The sequence below is a fragment of the Apteryx rowi genome, unplaced genomic scaffold (assembly GCF_003343035.1).
Source record: "Apteryx rowi isolate R43461 unplaced genomic scaffold, aptRow1 scaffold_880, whole genome shotgun sequence".
Taxonomy (NCBI): Eukaryota; Metazoa; Chordata; class Aves; order Apterygiformes; family Apterygidae; genus Apteryx; species Apteryx rowi.
This window is the reverse complement of record NW_020451183.1, coordinates 197,242-217,749: the sequence shown is the minus strand read 5'-3', so window position 1 is coordinate 217,749 and position 20,508 is coordinate 197,242. Positions and strand designations below refer to the sequence as shown.

General features: G+C 36.5%; 1 protein-coding gene across 1 annotated transcript in view; it reads right to left on the bottom strand.

The window, feature by feature from the left end:
* Positions 1–20,508, bottom strand: part of LOC112977949 (A-kinase anchor protein 6-like) — a gene marked incomplete at its 3' end in the record, with an annotated part of 110,152 nt that overhangs the window by 48,714 nt on the left and 40,930 nt on the right. The gene's annotated exons all lie outside the window — the stretch shown is intronic.

Sequence of the window (20,508 nt, the reverse complement as noted above, 5' to 3'; positions counted from 1 at the left end):
TTAAAACACATTGTGGGCTGAAATTTACTACATACAAAAAAAAAGTTTTATCAAAATTTCCTTTACTTTCCCAACTGCTCACTTGACCTTTGGTCACACGCAAGGAAAATTTTAAAGGCAGATTTGGGGCAACTATTGGGGATACTTGGTTGATTTATTGTAGGCAGGTTTTAGTTTTGAAATTTAAATTCTTGTAGTTTTGTTAGATTAAGAACTGTTGTAATGAGCAACAATTTTGTATCAAAGTTTATAGGATAAGAATCCATAATTAACTGTAAAAACATGTACCTAACACTAAAATATCTTTTTATGAGAGCAGCCTTATTAAAGTCCAAAACATCTGTGTCTTCAATACACACCTGTAACAAATGGTTCCCAAATTCTTTTATTTTTACAAGTATATAGAAACTGTTAGAGTACCATTTCTGAAGTTGCTTACTTGTGATCCAGTAAAAAGGTTTTCTACAAAGATATGGCAGGTGACAGTTTGTCTCAGGTCAGTTATGTAAGTGATGAAAACACATGCTGGTACTTATCAAATACAAATTACTTTGTGAGCATTTATCATGAAAATCAAGTACAAAGTACACGTTACAGACACTGCTTGCTTATTTGTTCTCCAATGAAACATACTTTGCTAGGGTAAAATAAGCTGCATTTTCACAGTTTTAAATAATATATGTTTCTATAAGGATATATTCCTTAAAAGTGCAAGGTTCACATTAATTCAGAGTTTTTACTGAAATAAACTGAAGCTGGACACATCAGTCTCTTAGGGTAACAATTCCATTCAATAGCACTTATTATCAAAATAGGAACTGGTTTTTAGGAAGAGGTCTTGACTTCTCAACTTGGTTAACTAATTAGAAAATTAACAATTCAAATTTTCAAGTCACAAGGAGGAGTAAAAACTTCTATGATAGAAATGAAGCTAGATCATAAGGGATGAGGTCAGTTATGAAAATCACAGCTACCAGTAATTTCAGAAAGATACAGGAAAATAACTGGCAATTACCTGGAGATTCATGTAATTTCACATTAACCAAATGTCCTTAAAACTGTCAAGCAAAGAAAATCTTTAATCTCGTTATTAGAAGTTTTTCTTATAAACAAACTATGAAAGAACTTTACTCTGACTGTCGTGTTTATCAATTTGTAACAGAAACAAAAATCAAGGTTCACTGGAAAATGTAAGTGAAACATTTTAATTTATGCCTCTTTCTCTGTATACTCTAGCTGTATGTAGCACTGCAGGCTGCAGTAAGCCATAAGCCCAAGAAAAAGATGTTCTGCTTAACAGCACTGAACCTGGTTTAGAGTTATGTGCCCAAAGCATTATGAAAACCTTTATTCGCTATGAAATGTAATTGGTCCTAATTTTGGAAAGACTCAGATTTGCCACATGCCCACCTTTGACATACAATTTTACTAAACCTTTTACCGGAACTTAGTTGCTTCTTCAGTGCTTTGCAACCCTAAACAATATTGAATATGTCTATATTAATAGGATTAAGATGACTGGATTCTTTTAAAACTTTGTTTTAGCCAGTACATATTAGAAATAATTCAACTATATTTTAACAAAATTTTCTTCTATTTATTTTTCATAACTAAGACTGCAATGTAATACAACTCAGTTTTACAGATATTACTTTGGCACCATCCCAAGTTTTTACAGTTTTAATTTTTCTCCTGTAAAGACTGTAGTTTAGCATAACAGCTATAACGTTAAGGAAAAGGAAGACAGAGCTTTTCACTATTAAACCTACTATACTGATTACTGAGTTATATTCCCAAATACTTCAAGTGAATTCTCTGCAGAAGGAGTCTCCTGCATGCAGTGACAGCACCATAGAAGTATCCAAAAATTAGTCTACTTCTCATAGGTAGCCAGACAGGCAAGAGGCGGGGAGGGGGGAAAAAAAAAAAAAAGATATTTAGTATTCATTTGATTTTATTTCCTATACTGCTACTATTTAGTAAGTTGTCTTTTGTACATCTATCACTCATTCAAAATAAGATTTGGAACTGATATTAACCTAGTAAATATTAGTTTGGCAGACTTCAAAACAAAATTTTTCATCAGTGCAATCAAGGAAAGAGAATGGAAGATTCCAACATTTAGAACTTAAATTGTGTCAAATATAACAGCTCTGCAAGAAGATTGAACAGATAACTGAGTATTTGCAGATACTGAGTATTTTTCAAATCCATCTCTTCTCACTGCACTTTTTCAACTTAAAACACTGTTGCCATAAGTCTTCTAAATACATTTCATTAGACAAATTGATTTGAAAACATTTCATCCTATACATTGCTACTTATATCCCTGGTTTTACAGCATATAAATCAGATGTTCTAACAGGCAAAACCTTATTACTTTGAGCATATTCTTTACATTATTTCCTCCTAAAAATGAAATTTTGGTGAAGCACACATGGTCCTCCCTCCGCATGGGTACCATTAACCAGTTAACCATGCCTGCCCGCAAAGGAGTTGCTCCTGAATCACTAAATGACGTAGAAGCACAGGAAGTGCAGCACTTGCTCAGTAGTTTTTCGCCTGTCCACAAACACACATACACACAGCCTGCACTTTGCAAGAGTTTTTCAACATGACTCAGTTCTAGTAAGGACACCAAAGCAGTCAGCAAACAAAAATTCAAATGTGCTCCTGCAGCAGCAAGCAAAAGCCAGCCCATGTGGCATGCAGAGTATAGTTCCAGCTGTGATGCACCCACTGTGCAAGAAACAACTGTTAGGAACCTGCTGACCTGTTTTTTGTTACCATGTGCTTGACTCTATATACTGCCTCTCCAGCATTACAGCTAATACCTCCTTAATCCTCGTTGCTGTTAAAGTCAAGTCCTTTGAATCCTTTTCTTTCTGCCAGATCACAAGTTGGAACACTTCAAGCAAGAATATGTGAAGAAGCTTTAAAATAGATCATCCTTTTCACATTCTTTAAAATCCATGGGAAGGTAATAAAACACACTGTGGATGCTAACTAACAAGGTCTGGGAAAGCTTTAAAGAGACCACAAATGCTTGAAAGGAGAAGCTGTTGCAGATAGAAATGACTGAATCTGAACACTAGTACACAGATTCATTATAGTGTTTCTTGGCAGAATGAAAAGGCACCATAATCCAACTGGGCTGCCACAAAGGCAGGCTGAAAGGCTCCCCTGCTCCCTCCAAGGAAGCTGRCACTGAAGGAACCGCTTCCCAGGAGGGCTCTTAAAAGCAGCCGGGGCACAGGCAGCCCCTCCCCAGCTCTCCCCGCGGCTGGCCAAAGCAACATAACGCCCATGCCATGCCTGCGCTGACCTATGAGACGAGATGCGTCGGCCAGCGAGGGCGAGGACCAGCTTAATTCCCTTCGCGCCGTGGGTGTGAAAGGAAAATACCCCCGCAATCAAGGTGTTTCCACAGAGGTCTCAGGCTGACATTCTGCACAGCAAACAACAGGGTTCAGCAGCGACACTAACAAACCTCACAAATGAATTTACCTTAAGCGATTAAGTAGCTGTAAGGCTTGCCAAAACACTTTTGATCAGCAGTAGGTTTTGCCTTTTGGATTGCTAAGCATGTGCAGTGAAATCTCCCTCTTTATAACCAATTCAGCAGCTTTGTAAGGGAATGCATTCATTCCTAAGCTTCTGCTGAGCCACCAGCTCGTGAAGATGACTAAATTAGGTGATGTCCTCACCACTCTCACATAGCCACTTGCGGCTCTTGTCCTCTAGTCACAGCCTTTCCCCTCCAGGATATCACTTCTCCACTGCAGCAAGGAAGCTGAAAACAGCAAGATGGGACACAGAGGTCCTGCTGCAACAGTTCCAGTATTAAATAAGATACCATCAGTGATGTATTTTAAATCTCAGCAAAAACAATTTTTATTGGAAAATGCCTATTTAAGAACAATGCTACATTAAGCTGTCGTATGAATCTCATACATATCTAGTGGATTAAAATACTTGGCAGGGAATAAGAATTCACAGTCAAGTTAAACAATACCTTTGGATCATATTTTGTGGCATTTGATATTCTAAAAGACAAGTCTTTTGATGGTAATTTCACAGATACCAAGGCACCAAAAGGCTGATCTCTTCCCCTCTAAATTCAGTTCTTTGACTTAAAACTCCCTTGAAGATAAAACTTCCACTACCAAAAGGCATAATTTTGGATATGAACAATACTATTACCTTAAAGAACTTTCAAGGAGATGAACTGCAAGTACAATTGATTTTAGGTTTTAAATACTAAGCTTTTGAAATACAAGGAACCACTTTCTCAGTTTGACCATACTACTTGTAACTTACAGGGCAATCCCAACTGCCTGAGGTAAATTGCTGCAATAAGCTGTATGATCTACAGTGCTGGGCACTTCACTTCCTGATTTTAAAAATTTGGCCTTAGAGTTTATTATATTTCAGGGCTATTCTGTTTTTTCAAAATTTTGAGATGCACAGATAATGAATTGTAAACCATTTTAAGTAATGCAACATTTAGTAAAACAGTGATTAAAACTGAATATATATATTTTTAGAGTTGTTTGTGTTACTATGCAAAATTTATTTTTGAAAAGGGTAAAAGTGATACACTACCTTCTAAGCAGAGCCATTATCACTGCCAAATTTCTTAATAAATAGATAGCTCATCTCACCTTAGCTTTCTCGTACAACACTAAATCCTAGTAGAGTGAGTGATAGTTTTAGGTAGACAAGCAATGCAAAATTAGGCTCCAGCTCTCCTGTGAACCAAATCCTTTCTGTATCTAGACTAGCTGTATAAACAAGATGGTTTTAAATTTGCAGGAATACAGCTGAAAATGTTTTCAAATGTCCTGATCAATAAAAAGTTCATACTCAGTATTGCCAGTGCATAGCCTTATTTTCATCTTCACAGAGTATAACAGAGTTCCAACAGTATTGTTTTAAAAAAGAACAGCTCAAACTATTTGTTTCTGTCACTTCCAAAGCTATTGTTTCAGTCCGCTGAAAGTCTACAGCAGTTAAACTATATTACATAGCTACAAGCCTGTACTCTTTCTGGTAGGAGAAAAAARAATTACACAGATGAATTGAGAGAGTACTTTTGCACTGTCTTGGTTCTTTATATGCAGTTCTGTGTTTTCATAGATGCTTGTGCAAGAGATGAGAAATAGTGTGTGTGCACATGCACACATAAGCTTGTCTATCTTCATCTTTAGTAAGCACATTAAGCCTAACAGATGGCTGATTACACCTTCTACTAATCAGATAGGCAATATCACTTTCCTCCAGTTTTCTGCTCAATCAGATGCTAACGCTTTTATGCAAAACATAGACTGTGTGCGTCAACCACAATATAGTTCAATCATCACAAGCCTTGAAAGTCTTCTCACTCATTCTGCTCCCCAGTCATTCACATTTGCCGTGTTTATAAAGCACGGCCCATATTCACTCAGCCTGCTATCAGATCATCCATGTTTTCCTGCAACAGCAGTTGGTTCCTGTCAAACAAAGCATCATTAAGCATTTTAAGCCATACAGTAGTCCAAGCATTGATCAGTGGTGCAGACACTGGCTCGAATGAATGTTAATGAGCTCTAATTTTTCTCACTGTCGCATATTGTTAAAATCAACCATAGGCATTATACAGCCACCTGTCTGTCAAGAAAAGAATTCATTTTATTCTCCAAAATGCCCCTCCAAAAAAGCAAGACAAACCACACGAAATAATTATGTCTGCTTGCTGACTTTGAAATCTAAGGATGCAAATTTTAGCATCAGATTTAATGAGCTCATTAATGCTGCTTTTTTAATGGATACTGTCAAAATGAGTATCTTACAAAGCCAATTTATATCTCCCTRTCTTTTCCATTTCAATAATCCCAGGAATTCTCTACCAAGTGATAAGGCTTATATCTTTCCCTGAAAAACTCTACTGCAAAGATGCACTGAGTTGGTACACCACAAAACTTAAATATATCATATCAATAACTACATAGAGAATAACTTGAATTTAATATCACATTAACACAATCCATGCTACACTGATTCTATTATTGATTTCATATCTGATTTAAGAAATGTAACAATTTCAAAAAGCTTTCACAGAATATAATTCCAAGAAAGCCAATTATTTGCTCTATTCTTGTCATATCAGTCTATATAAACACATTTCAGAAATACTTCCTTTTGTATCAACCTACTATTAAACGTAAGTATCGGAATAAATTGGGCAGGAAGGGCAAAATTTTTTCATTTACAATTTCTAGGCCTGCTAATTGATGTGTGTAGACTCTTAGAAGCTATATCTGATAGGGATTACAATGGTGTCTGAACAGGACGGGACATGGACCAAAGAGCCTTGCATTATAATGCCAATATTAAGCATGAACAATAATGTGAGTCATGATTAAAAAAATTTTTAGGCTACTGACTTAACTTCCATTAAAAAGGCCATCCCCAGGACTTCAATGGTAGGAAAGCCAGGCCGCTGATGATTAACTGTGAAAATCCCACCATGGATGTTTAAGTTTCTGATTATGCCTGTAAATCAGGAATTACGACACTGCAATGACCCTGCATGCTCTTTAGTACCTGCTTTTCTTTAGTTTCTCTTTCTATTATGAGGTGAAAGACAATGTAAACCATGCACAGCAAGTTTTTATCTAGAAACTGGAAACTATTGTGGCAAATCAGGGCAAGCAGAAATTCTAGTGGAGGACTGAGCRAAGGATCTGCCTGAAATCGATGAGACAGTAGGAGAGACTGTGGGACAAACTGACTGATCACTGGCACTAGGTTTGCTATACCCAGGAATTCTGAGAGAAGCCAAGGGTGAAACAGCCAAGGTAATGGTTTGCATGACCTTTCACTTAAACTTCCCTGGTTCTTAAGGCAGCAAATGCAACACCAATTTTTAAAGAAAAGTTATGGGGGACCTTTCCACCTGACTTTTATATCAGGCAAATTAATAGAAACTGTACTAGAGTTAGATGGCACTTGAAGAGGTACAATCTTTTAGGAAGAACCAACACTGCTTTTGCAGAGTCAGGCTTTTGGAGTTTTCTGGACAGTTCACAAACATGTTGATAGGGATAAAACATCTGGTTTGTATCTACTTGAATTCTCTAAATGCTTTTGACAAGACCCAATACCAAAGGCTTAAGGAATATAAATAGCCATGAGATAAAAAGAAAGGTCTTTGAGTGGATAAATAACTGAGTAAAAGACTGGAAACAGTAGGAATAAATGGAGAGTTCTTGCAATAGATGGAGATCACCAGAGTCTCCCAGAAAGTTGTGCTAGACTCTGTATTTTTCAGCATACTGATAAATAACCTGGAAAGTGGTTGGGCAGTAAATTGAAAGAAGTCTGCAGAAGGTATGAAGTTATTCTGAATACTTAGGACAAATTCAAACTCTGAGTTATTGCAAGACCTTACAAGACTGAATAACTGAACAATAAAATAACAGATGAAACTCACTATAGGCAAATGTAAAGTAATGTGCATGACAAAAAATAATTCTAATTGCACATGTAGAAGGGGCTCCAAGATGAATGTTACTACTCAAGAGCAAGATCTTGGAAAGAAAACTGTCAAAGTTCCAAGAAAACATCAGCTTAATACTCAATAGCAGTAAAAAAGGAAAGCAAACATTAGGAATGTTTAGGAAAGGAATAAAGCAGAAAACATGATTATAACACTTTATAAATCTGTGGTACACATCTGGAATGTTATGTCCCCTCATCAGAAAGAGGATACAGCAGAACTGGAAAAGGGTCCAAAAAAGCCAGCTTGAAGGACAAATAGGAGTGTGGAACCAGTTCTGTTCCAAAGACAACTGAGCAGGCCAGGGCTCACAGCCTGGAAAAAAAGATGACTTAGGAGGATAGAATGGAGGTGGTGATAAATGATATCCAGAAACAGTAAATGTTGCCATTTTTCACAATCTGGGCCTCTTCACTCTTCAAGAGAACCCCAACCTGCTTTGAACAGAACTAGTCAGCGTATTTCTTATGTGCTCTTAACGTACAAAGGTCTCTAAAGTGATAGACCACGATGCCTCTCAGGGTCTCAGTCATTCGCCAACTACCTTACACACTTAAGACAGTGCTTCAGCTGTCCGGCTCTGTGTGGTCTTTACACATTCTTCTCCAAAGAAGGACCTGAAGGATCGAAGCAGAAATCTAGCTCCCTTTCATGAACAACATGGCAAAGGACCTTATTAACCTGCAGACAGTTTCCTTTTCAAAAAGCCAACAGTCCTGAACTTACCTCTCTTATGCTGTCAGTTTATTCAGTGTCTCCAGTTGCTTCAAAAAACTCCAACTCCCTGATCCAAATTCATTTTACATTAGCGTATATATAAGGCCACGAGTGTGATAGTCTATATAAATAAAAGCTTTGGATATAAATCTAAACTTGTCAGAAGAACAATTTGCACCCTTATTGTCAAGGGCAGCAAAGTCCAGGAATTTTATGAGTTCTGGAATGTGGACTGCAATATACTCCCTAAAATTTGTCGTTGGATTAATACTGGGAACAAAGCAGAGGTTTTTTTCCCCAGAGAGAAACGAGTTCACATCTCAAGGGGTACCAATTGTGAGTCTTCACACAAGCACCAAGTTCACTTAAAAATATATCTAACACTTCTAGCACACATTAACTGCAATGCTTCTTGAAAGGAACAACTGAGCACCCTCCCGCCTCTCCCCCAAAAATCCACTGTATTTAATTTTTCCTCTTAATTTCAGAGTACTGATACTGTCACAATGAGCCTAGAAAGCCACCATGCAGAAAAAGAAATACTTGGCTCCTTTCAAGCTTCTCTACTACAGGAAATATCCCACATATGCTCATGTAAAAACCTAAATACTGTGATGTATAGTGAAGTCATGTATGAAATGGTGCATAAAATTTATACACTCCAGACTTGCATCATTTTACATTCCCACTTAGAAAAAAGCAAGTAAACTAGCTGGAAATGATCCCATTAGACAACTGTTAGGAGGTACATTAGAAAAAAATTCTACTCTACAACATGTACATTACAAAACATTGCAAAAAGTTGTGTAATGACAGAATTCACACAGATGGAATGTACTCAGGAAATCAAATCTATTGGGATGAGCAGTAACGTTTCCAATCTATTCCTCATTCACTGCAGGCTGCCATTGCAGGTTTGCCCTGAAGTAAGAAAGAGTGACTGGGAGATGTTGCGGAGGTAAGAGGTTAGCATTAAAATGGGCAAAGACAAATTAGCTGATTCATGTTAATTCAACCGTACATCAGGATCCTTTACTAGCTAACTGCACCCAACCACCTCCAGGCATTTTTTGTCCTTATCTTCCCTTCAGAGTGTCAACAGTAAATAAAAGTACAGTGGCAGGTTTCATATGCTGATTCTTCAGCATGTGTGTGAGGGGAGGGTTTTGGGGATGTTTTTTTTCCTCATCCCAGATAATGCCATGCTTGTCATGCTAGTGGCCAGTAGTGAGCAATGTACTTGCAGTCACAACTTGTTTTTTTCCTTCAACAGCAAATAGACTGAGATGGTGAAGGATGCAGAATAAATTTTCTGGCAGAAGGTGGTTCCTGGTTCCAAAATTTTCTCCAAAGGAATAACGTGAAAGCTCTTAATTTGGAAGACAGCAAAATCAAGTTTAGACTTGGCTAAGTATTAATCTGAATTTAAAATGGTCTTTAGTATGCACAGAGTTTTCTTAACACATATATTCTTACATATTAATTTATCTTAAAAGAGGGGTTTAAAATTAAAATTTAAGTTGCATAAATTTAATGGTAACTTCCTCCATTGCTGCCATAAACATAACTGCCAGAGACCTAAAGAGACAAATATCTAGCAAGGATGTATGAAAACATTTTCATCTTCTACACTCACGCCTTCACGCAAGGTAACCATCATCCTTGATGTAAGGTTTTCTAGATGTTTTGGAGTAACAAAGTTTGATTACTCCCAGTTTTACCATTCATGTCCTGTGCCACGCTAAGCAAATTATAACTTTCCTGATTCTGTTTTCCTGTCTCTGAAAAGGGAACAATAAGTACCTGTTTTACATAGCATAATGAAATTTAACTAAACAAAGTTTACAAAATAACTTTACTACGGTGGGCACTCCATTGCACAGGGTAATTGAGAACTGGAGTATATCCAAAGTAAATGGAAAAGCCTTAACAATGCTACTGCTTCCAGAGCTAAACTGGAACCAGTTGATATGACTCAACTCTACCATCCAACATGTTTGCTTATTATTTTCAAAGCAGTGAATACAGACAGCAGCTTTAGTTCATAAACAGTAACCTCATTCACACAGCACTAGGTAGTCCCCTAAGTACCAAGAGGGCTGGAGAGCCTGATGTCAAGTTGCTTTGTGTCTAGGAAAATTAATGCTGACCCTGAGCTACAGAGCCTGCTAGGGACCTGCAAGCTGCTTAGTCAATACTGAGAGGCAGCTGCTTCCAGCAGGTGACTGAAAGTACCAAAGTACTTAGCTTTGTATGCAGTGAGGTTCTCTAATTAGCTGTTATTAATTGCTGTTTGGAAGCACCTACTTATTCTGCTAGTTTAGAGGGATGTAGACTCTTATCTTTAAGATATCTAAAATTAAGTAATGTAAATACTCTTCCCATATCTTTACTGAGAGAGACATAGGTCAAAATATCGACAGAGCTGTTTCACAAAGCATATGCTTATTAAGCTTGCGTGTAATGCCGTACCACCACAGGTACCTGACTGCCTACCAAATCTGCCCTGTGTCCAGCCAGGTAAGAGAGCAGAGAGGGAGAATCCACTGTTTGTATGCATCTGTGTGAACATGATCTTCAACTCTTAAGCTGTTGAGACACTTTTTGAAAATTTATCCAGCATCAAAATACAAATTAAAGTTTCCACTTCCTAAAACAAAATGATTTACAGACATTTCATTAACAATGCATAAAATTTATGCGCTCTGCTTGCTTGAACTTCTCTTCCACCAGTGGGCACAAGGAGTCTCGTCACCAAAAGGAGTGACACAAAACGTTAGTATCGACCCCTTCCAACTCCAAGCAATACTGTTACTACACTCTAAACACAGCTACCTGCAAGCTACCAACTTTGAAACTACCTAGGAGCTGCTGCTGCTGAAATACACAGAAGTCCACTTGCTTTGCAACATTAAATTTTATTCCAATTGTGCTTTAAAGGCAACTTCCCTCATTTCAACTTCAGAATACAACTCAACATCTATTAATTAAAACAAAAACAAACAAAAAAAAAMCCCACACCCCACTCATTTAAATTCAGGTACTTCACAAAACATCTTGCCACATCACTTACAGAACACTAGTTCAAGTTTGCTTCTTTAATTATATATTTACCTAATGGCTGAGAACAGGACATTTTTAAACAAAGGTTTTTCACTCTATAATGGATTCTACAATTCTGATCTCTAATCATTAATCTGAGGCAGAAAAAAAGGACTGCCTCCTATAAAAATTTCCCATGATAACTAACCTCTTCAAATTATTAGATCAATTAAATAAATTGGTCTTGACATTTTTCATAAAAAAAAAGGCAAGGGCTTTGTTCAAAATTTCGTTTTATCTAGATTTCAAATGTCACTTTAATTTGCCTTTTTTCATAACACTTAAAAAAAAGGGGGGGGGTAGGTTCCTCCACAAAACAGAAAAGATCAAAGAAATACTATTTTTTCCCCAAATACTGGCACTTAAAAAAACACTATGTTTTGATGCAGACAGATGTCACTAAAAAATTTCAGCCAGTCCTGCTTTTTTTTCCTCCAGGACTTTCCTTAAACCAGCACTCTCAAGATTTCTCCTCTGATAGTAGCATGAAGGCTCTGTTGCAAATCTTAGCTCCGAGTTAGAGAAAATAAAAATAATATGTTTCACTTTAATTTCACACTCTAGTTTTCTAATAAATACATGGCAATCACTTAAGACAAATCTTACCATTATTTTAGAGAAAACAAAGCTATCCAGAAGCAAAATAAGTTTATTCCTTTTTATCATGGAAGACTGTGAGAAATTAGTTTCCTGTATCAAACAACATGACCTCAGAATGGACTAGATAGCTACAACTGGGCAAGGTTACTTCAGCCTATTTTCAAGCTCTCATTTCTTTTCCTCCTATATATGCCACACAAAATATGTCAGTCATAGGCAACCCCTAACTATATGGCAAGACTTATACCTTTCTCTAGCTGTCGTTCAAGGTGATCATTTGGGCTTCTTCCCTAAGATAAAGCAGCAGGAGATAAATTGCAGATAGCCCAATACTCAAGTTTCTCTATAGATGTTAAAAAACAACTACCACCACCCCCCTCCCCACACACACAAACACAGCCACCACCAATAACTCACCTGAAGAACTCCCCAGGAGAGGACACCAGTATGTCAGGCCCAACAACGCACCTCCTGCATTTCTAAGCTTCCCCAGCCCCCATTACGGTGACAAAAGAAATGAAGCTAACCCCAAAATATACTGTGATTTCTGAAACAAATTTTATTACACTAAATATTAATTCTATTGTCACTTAAAATTTTTTTTTCAAGAAATACTTTTTGGAAAGATGTGCGGTGCAGCTGCTGAGACCAGACAGCCCGATACATTTTGAAAGTCAGGACTCCATACTGTGCAAGACAGACCAGACTGTGCCCAGCTGACCCAGCAAGTTCACACTATGCTGTGAAAAGTTTAGTTGTAAACAATTTAGCTGTTAAGTATAAACTTTTCAAGCCTTAACTAGAAAATCACCACAGCCATTGCTTTTCATCCAAATTTGGGGATTCACAGAACTAATCTTTCTGGAGTAAAATCACTTTTTTGTAGTGAATCTTACTGCAGGGTTCTGCTCTCCAATTTTGGTTCCTGGTACTATTTAATAGTAATAATAATTTTTAAAAAATACACGGATTCAGTTGTTTCAGGTATGCAGTTATCACAGTAATAGGGCACTGTAAAACATTTTCTTCATTTGGAAATTAATTTTTAATATACATGAAAATAAGAGACTTCTTGTACTACAAAGGTGTGTAACTACCTTGCAAAACCTTTCTTTCAATTACTATTTGGATAAAATCCTGATCTTTTTAGGTGACCCAGTAAGACAGCATCAAATAGATATCCGGTTGTGCTGTGTTATCCRTTGAATTACATGATCACCCAAGATAACACATACTTTTGATATCTCCCCTGCCTTTCCACTSTGCAGTTTTACAAGGTGATTTGCAGTTGACCCAGCAGCATCAGGAAGGCAGCTTCCCCAGGCTCTGTGCAGAATTATAATTTCTAGATTACCCTAASTGACAGAGACAAGTCCATTTCCTCCACATACAACTATGACTTTTGTACTCAGTTTCCTAGATTCACCCTCATTCTCTCTGTTAATACAATCCAGAAATTTACTTTCTTGTAATTGCATCTTACAAATTCTGGAAGAAAAGTTATATGATAAATAATATCCATGGCATCTCTAAAGGGTTTAAGTATTTTTCCAACTTAATTTTGGACCTGAACTTCAGTCAAATCTAAGAAATACTGGCAATTGCAGAACTTCACTCTTAAATTCAAAATCAGTTTCAACCACAGATAGCAGCAAGGATATTTTTCAGTATCAATTCTCTGACCTCTCTGGTTCTGATCTCCCTTTGCTTAGTGTTTACTAGAACTGACTTTATGGAATTTAATAAAATGAAAGAAATAAGAAAGCAAGCTTTCAATGGCTCTTGCAGCTGAAGAGTGAAAAATAAGGTACAAATGTTTTTACAAGTCATTCTTATTTACCTAACACTGCTTTCTCTTACATAACTGGATATCCTAAAATTAAACTAAGCTAGAAGAAGCCAGCTTTTGATGGTCCTGAACATTAAGATACAAAATTATTACTTCTAAAATTTTACCTAGTAATAAAATATTAACATCATATTTGTGATATTAGTAGTTCAGCATTGACACTGATGCTTTGGGTAGCTCTCTACAAATGTAAGACACTATATACACTCCAAGAGAGAAATGACAACTCAAACACACATTGTTCAGTGTACAATCCCTGAAAAAGACAAAAAAGCTCATTGAAGAACACATATCTTGGGAGAATAAGGGAACCATCATTTAAAAACACAAAATTGTTCTTTAACGTGGCTTTTGAGTTTCAAGAACTAAGCATTTGACAAGTAGAGAAATGAAAGAAAGCAGACAGTGTTGTGAAAGGAAGCACAGGTAAAGCAGAACTGCAAGGACTATGGACAGGAGGAGGAAAGAAATAAAGGAAGGTAAACAGGAGCTACAGGAGTATGAGAAGCTTGAATATGGTGGGTAAGAAAAAAAGATGTTAGTGAACAGATTTAAAAAACAAAGTCAAATGGTCAGATAATAGAAAGGAAATTAAAATATAGTTTAGTTAATGTAGTAAAGAGGAAGAAATGCAAACAGGAGTAAGAGGGATAATTTTCTCTTTTATGATTAAAAAAAAAAACCTCTTAGAAGGTTGAGAGTTAAGACCACTGTTTAGCATCACGCACTGTACTCACCCCAAAATTTATCTGTATCAACCTTAGAATTCACCAGGTTTAGCTATATGCCATACTAACTGTACACAAGGCAAAAGTAAGCTAGTATATTAGAAACAAGCAAAAATAAACTGGGGACACTCAAAATGCTCTCTTTCAGGTGTTGATAAGTTGTTAGAATAGCAAATAATTAAATCACCTCTTCAGATATCACACATCTTACTTTTTTAATTATTAGGAGGATAATTTCTGAGTACCCTTATGAACTGAAGAAGCTGAACTTATCTGACAATAGCACAAAGACTCAACGGAGAAACTGCGGCACAAAATTTATATCAGAAAAAATTAGCAAAAGGGTAATACAAGACTGAAGGTTTCATAAAACAAATATTCAATTTCCTGCCTGACAGTCTTATTTAATCAACATCCACACCACAAAAAAAAATAAATCCATATTTCAAAGTTTATCACCAAAAAGAACTGAATGTTACCAAACAATAAATGAATAGGCTGGAATTTCTACTCACACAGCTCAAGCAGTTTCTTAATATATTCTCTATCAGAAACAATTCATCCTTATTGTAGCAAGGGGAAGCTATCAGCCACTGTTCATGAAAAGTAATATATTCATGCTTTCTGTCAATGATAAGTTCATCAGGAGAAAGACAGTAAAGAAGAATATTCCTGTTTTAATCTTGCCAGACATACTTCTCAAAGTCCAACACAATGAAGTGTTATACAAAATACTCACTTAAGAAATCCCCACAAATTGCAAACAGGTATTGGTAAAAGTTTTGTTGCAAAGCTGAATTTTACCTATATTTRCAAGACTGTTAAGAAAGACAGAACACTATTCCTGAAGACAAATGGAGGGGAAACCAGTACTATTCAGCATCACCTATAAAAATTGTAAGGATGTTTTCCTTGCTTTATATTTGGTGTATTGTTATCACAGGATGCACCAGCCCATATTCTAAGGCTGTATAAGCAGGACTAGATATTGTTGGAAAGAGCATATATCAAAAACTGGGAGTTCCACTGTAGAGAAAAGGGACTCTGAACAGAAGTCCTGCTTATTCTGGATACCTCTCTCTCTCTCTCTCCTTCTCCCTCCCCACATGATTTTGACTTCTGTAGGGGTGATTCTATGAGAATGGACCAAAAAGTCACCAGAAAGCACCAATTTTGCAGTGAGACCCAACAGACAGTCATGGCACAGAGGTGACCTTACAGTACCCCCAAAAGACCATCTCGAAGTTGACCTTGCGCAGTGCATCCTGACTAGCATGCAGAGGATCACAGAACTAGATCAGTTGTACAGTAGACTGCATAGAAGAGAAGAAAGACAGCAAACTCCAGCCACTAAAACTACTTGCACACTGGAGGAAACAGTTTTGGATATTCCTCGATTCAGATTCTTGGACCTCAACAAATCTGACAACTTTGTCTTTATTGTCTGTCCTGTTATGACTGGGCTACTTCTACTTTGTTTATGAGACATACAGACAGTTATGATGTTCATTTTCTCTTATGATTTTTCTCCTCCAATAAAAGATACATGCATCATATTCCAAGACTACTCCATATGCTTTCGAGCACAGGGATTTCTCCTAGAAACATTACCAGGTAGTTGTTTTAATTTCCCAGAGTCTAGAAGATTTGTACCGCCCCAAATAAGTTCTTAAAACATAATTTGTTTTGTATGAGTAACTTGAAAGCAATGGCTCGTGACCCTGTCTGCTGCTACCAACAGATGGTGAGAATGTGACACCAACACATTTTATGAGCAAATGACCTGGTGCACACTCCTCATTCACCGCAAGTCTATGGAGTCCAGCTCTAGTAAATCTCCTCAATACTCTCATCATATTCTTGTCATTTTCTTTTTTTTTTATATATATATATATATATATATATATATATACACTAAACAATTCATTAATATGAATCACACTTGCATCAACTGCTCTTTTGTGAGCTACTGAAAAACCTATTAATCACTTCATATAAGACAGTCTACTTAATATCACGTAATAGTTATAATAAATTACAGACTCATGAAAATGATATTGATAGGGATGCCATAAAACAGTCCACAGAAGGTACATTCAATTTGCTATGCAATTTAAATTTTAGATCAAGCAATTATAGCAACAGTGGCATCTTGATACATTCTGAGGATTTGAAATACCCATTTGGACTAGCTTTTTTGTTCTGTTAATTTCAAGGCAACATGTATGTTGACATGTAGTTCCAATTCAGAAACGTTTTCATCCTGCTACTGAATAAGTGTGCAGTATATGAAAAGGGAAGAGTATAACTGAAGCAATATCCAGTTATCCAGAAGACAGACCAATTGTTTCCAGTGGTGCTATTCAAAGTTTTATTCTAAATTTTATCTTCTCTGATCTCTAAATTTGGTATAAAAATAAAATAATTACTAGGATGGAATAGTACCTATTTCAAAAAGACACATTTGAGCCTACTTTTACAAAATGATCACATTACTTCAATTTATGTCTATTTCTTATTCAAAATCATTTGTACTCATCAAAAGTAAATTATGAAGGCAGAATTTGTTCAGGAAAGCCAGGTAAACATTCAGCTATGAATTATATGCACACAGGAATGTGTTTGCAAAAGGTATTTCATACATCCAAAAAATGTGATATTGTATGCAAAACTGATAAAAATCAGAAATCAGTGTATGGCCATTTGAAAATTGTCTGCACCATATATGGAAACAAATGACAGTGACTGTGATCTGAGAAGCATTTAGAGGAATAATTTTGCTCATGTGAACAATCCTACTGACTTTATACAAAGTCATCTACTTCTATAGATGCTTTCCTAGCTTTCAGTGGCAAATTCTGTATTTACAACACTATGCATTTATTTCTTTTGTAAAAGCATTTAGTCTGGGAAYTGGGCTCTCTCCAGATGTCACCCCTTTCTGTACTTGTAATGCTCATGAAATGGAAGTTCTGTTATGATGCTTTGCTCCCCASCTAAACCAAGACTTTCAGAGGAATATAAAGGCTTAAACAAAACAGTAAAACTATTTTCTGAAAGCCATATGAAAAACTGAATAAATACAAGCCTTTAATATCTTTGCTTCTAACATATAGCATCAAAAACCAAAGTCAAAAAAATCATTTAAAATATTTGCTTTTAAATTATTATCTAGGGCTTCTTTCTGAGAAGGTCTGACAGTCTATCACTTCCCTTAAGGTACACAGGAGTTGGTCATGATTAACCCTTCAATAATTCCATTAGTCAACATATTGATTAAATTTGCTAATGATTTTACGGTTTTATTCTGAAGCAGTGCCTTAGAGAGTTTCAGTTTAGTTACCTGGTGCTGCCAGCTTCCTATGGCACACAACCACACAACTGCCATATATATACTAATGCAGTATTTCAGAAAAAGAATACAAGTTTAAAACATAAAATAGAACAGTGATTTTTTTGACTCAGAACTCAAACTAGTCCAGAAAAATGGAAAACACACATGATTTTACAGGCCCTACAGAACTCTGTCAAAGATAATCACTGAGAGGACTCATTGCTAGGTTCTACATGATTTATTTAAAAAGTTTATAAAAAGTAGAATTAAACAAGAGATTTAGCACACTCCACACAAAGTACCTCATAAGATTCAGCTTAAGGTACTCTCCTTGACAGGAGGTATCATTTCCAAGTACGAGCAGGGAATAGACCTCTCACGTGGTGTACAACTTCGGCAACCACTGATTAATGGATGAAATACCACTGCCATCACCTTCTCTGACTTAATGCAAGGCAGTCATCCTGTCCCACGAGTGTGGCATAAGATTTAGCACGTTTGATTTATTCATGCATGCCCAGTAGCCAAGGCTTTGGAAAAGTGATCAATTGGACTGAAAATACCAGAAAACCCATACTCTGCATGCTTTTCATACAGGATATGGGATTGGAGAAAAAAAATACATGAAATACTGATTTGCACAATGTACATGGCTAATTTAATTAGGACAAAATGTAAGGTACATTCCTCTTCCTAGATCTTTCACTGGCTTAAGCTGATCTCCACTGAGGTTGTTATGAATCACAGTTTAACTCACTCTTGCCTCACATATTGCAGAGTTGTATTCTTAACCCTGACTGCCAATCCATTCCACCCAAATGTGGGTGCTAAAAGCATTTAGCATTGCAAAGTCCCATGCTTCTCAGGAAGCTAGCTTTCCAGGTAGAGATACAATGTCTGTCCAACTTAACTTGAAAAACAACTATTAATTTTTAAAAGAAAATGAGTACTTCAAAAACCTAAGGACAAACTGCCAGCTCTGTTTACTTGACTGTTAAATTCCAATTTATAGGTTTGATTCTAACCTCCATGATGCGGACTGATGTAATCCCACTGAATTAACTGAAGTTAGCTCTGACTTGCCATCAGCATGTATGAAACAGCATTGGACCTAAATTGCTTTGTCAGGACTAAAGGCCTCAACTGATCTCTTCTCCTGCTGAAACTTCCACTGTTTCTTCAACAGCTACAGCACAGATATGCACTTTCACTTATTAAAAGACACATACTGGCATAACTATTTATGAAGTATCTATTTCGATATCACTTCCTCTTTCATGTCAAGGGATCACTTCAGTGAGTTACAGTTATAGTAAGGTCTAGTGTAGAAACTGATCTGCGTGAAACCAAAGTAGTATGAAACAGGATGTGATCAAACACCAYAGGGTTTGCACAATTCAGTCACCCCATCATTTAACTCATCTACGGAGAGTGGAATTTATTTGGGTTTACTTTTTTCTTTGCTTCTGGACATTTACAGTTTTAAGAACTGAGACAAGACTTCAAAGAAATAGCAATGTGATTTAAAGATAGACCATAACTACAGTTTAGCAAGCTTATGCAAGAGCCTACCATAAGTGATTACAACTGAGATATAATTTAGACAGTGTCTTTTCTAAAGTAATGGCATTATTAAACACAGGCGCATCAGGACCCTAGAAAGCTTCTAAATTCATGAAGGTCAAGACCACACCAAGCTATGTCTTTAAGGAGTTTTACATTACTCAACCACTATATGGTAGCAGCACAGTAATGCCAATTACTATTATTGGCATATTATAATATGACAGTATAACAGTCAAAATCAATGACTAATTTATTAGAGACAGCTACTATTTGATATCAGTTGAAACATGTTATTTCAATACTAGAGAGTCTCCTCCTGGGTTGCAGGGAAGCAGTCTGACAGTTTAAACAAGAAAAAGGTAATGCAAAAATATGAAAAATATTTGTGTCTAATTAGGTCCATTTTGATAAAAACTACTTCAACTCTATAATTTCAATTTTATGACTAGGTACCTCCCTGCTTGAGCCAAGAAGCAGTAAGGAGATAATCTGTAGTAAATAAGTTATCATTGGAGAGTTCCCAGACGCGTTTCATAAAAAGAGCTTTGGCCTACTTAAGCTACATTCTCAGTATATTGTTTTTCTTTGAGTTGTCTGAAAATTCATTTTGCTGTTCAGAAAATCCAGGAGCATCACCAGGAACAGATAATTGACATGTTCATCAGTAAGGATGCGTAGAAGCTCAAACTAGCAGCTGAAAGATTTGAAGGCAGCCACCTCACAAGTCACTGAGATCTACCTGTTTTAGGTCAGAGGCCACAGCTTCAGGACAAAAATAAATAAATAAATAAATGGAAAGAGGATGGACAATCTACTTTGTACTTTTACGAAAGGCTGTGATGAACTTCAAATATTCTAGAACCTAGCAGTAGACATTAATTAACATAGATGCTGTAGCAGGAAACTACCATCTGAAACCAGTAGAAAACACTGGAAATATCTACGTTCCAAGCAGCTGCGAAAAGAAATGCTTTTTATAGCACCTACCACAAATAATTTATTTTTTTTCCGGAAAAGACTAAAGCAGTGAAAAGCTAAGAGGGAGGGAGAGGTGAACAAGCTGTTGGGAAGT